The sequence below is a fragment of the Belonocnema kinseyi genome, chromosome 5, assembly GCF_010883055.1.
Source record: "Belonocnema kinseyi isolate 2016_QV_RU_SX_M_011 chromosome 5, B_treatae_v1, whole genome shotgun sequence".
NCBI classification, from domain to species: Eukaryota; Metazoa; Arthropoda; class Insecta; order Hymenoptera; family Cynipidae; genus Belonocnema; species Belonocnema kinseyi.
This window is the reverse complement of record NC_046661.1, coordinates 124,616,443-124,617,955: the sequence shown is the minus strand read 5'-3', so window position 1 is coordinate 124,617,955 and position 1,513 is coordinate 124,616,443.

Sequence of the window (1,513 nt, the reverse complement as noted above, 5' to 3'; positions counted from 1 at the left end):
TAAACCTTACGACCAGAAGTGGAAAGATGAATCTGTACGATGAAGCTCAAAACAAAGATATGACCCATGCAACCTCTGGCCGACCAAAAACCCGCCTAAAATTCCGGCAAAAACGCAAACTTATCCATCCACGTCACTAATCTATCCAGGAGGATCCGCGTGAATATTTTAGCAATAACATTCACTGGGGCAATGTCTCTATATGAGGCTGGATCCTTTTTGTCTCCCTTTTTTAATAGCATGCACGTAACTATATTTTCCTAATCTGAGGGGACCTTTTCATTCTCCCAAACCCTCCTGAACAAACATTCAAGGTAATACACTCCTAAGTCCGAAAGCGCTTTATAAAATTCCGCAAAAGTGCCATCTTCACCTGGAGCTTTCCCCGGTTTACATTTGCGTATGGCAGCAATTATTTCTGCATTGGAAATCAAACATTCAGGGGAGAGTGTGTATTCACGGGCCGAACAATGTCAAGACCAATTTTAGAAGGGTATAACAAGTTCGCGAATTCGTGCCACGTTTGCAGGTCTATACAAATTTCATGCACAGGCCTTATCCTGAAAAAGTTGACCGCCCTCTAGAATTCTGCAGAACCTCTGGCTGCTTCATGAGCATTCTGGAAAGACTTCTAGTAGTAGGAATAGCGTAGGAATAACGCTTAGTTCAGAGCTTCTAATTGCGTTTATGGCTACAATGGAAATTGACATTAATTATGAGTATGTTGTGCGAGTAAAGTGAAAATTTGTGGAAAAATTTGATCAGGAATAAAAACTAGAAGTTTAGCGAATGAAGAACATCAAATTCCGTGAGGATAAACTCATTTCCTTGTTTTATTTTCAACCAATGAGTTAGTAGAGGTAACGAATTTTACGGTAAATGATCAAATAATAGAGAATCTCGAGTCAAGCGGCTTTGTACGCGAATATCCACATAACGCCTTTTTGTTAGAAAAAAGCATAGGCAGGGTCAAAACCATTATATATTATAAAGTTGCGATTGTCGATTTTCTTGTAAAGTACGCAATGTTAAAGTTGCCAATTGATGGTGTTTAGGGATCGTCCACAAATTACGTAAGACGTTTTTCTTTTGTTTGAATAAAGACGAGCATAAAATTGCTGTGAAGTTGAGAAGGACACAACGATATAAACAAAAGAAAAACATCTTACGTAATTTGTGGACGATCCCTTACTTCATTTTTAGCCACAACCGCGTTGGTCGCATCAGAAATTTCGCGGGAGCATTTTCGTTAACTAAAAAAGAAAGTAAGGATGGGACTTTGTCTTCACCTGGTTCTTTGAGTGCTCAATGTGAAAACTTTGATTATTCTTACTTCAAAATTGATACAAGGATTAAGGCAATACGTTGGTAGTGAGGCCCAATTTGATATTGACTATTTTAAGCCTGTCCTGTAGTTCAATTAGTCCTTAGAATAACCAACAGATGGCGCGCGAATCGCTCCAAATCATCTGTTTTCAGTCAGCACCACTCCCGACTAGATATATGGTGCAGT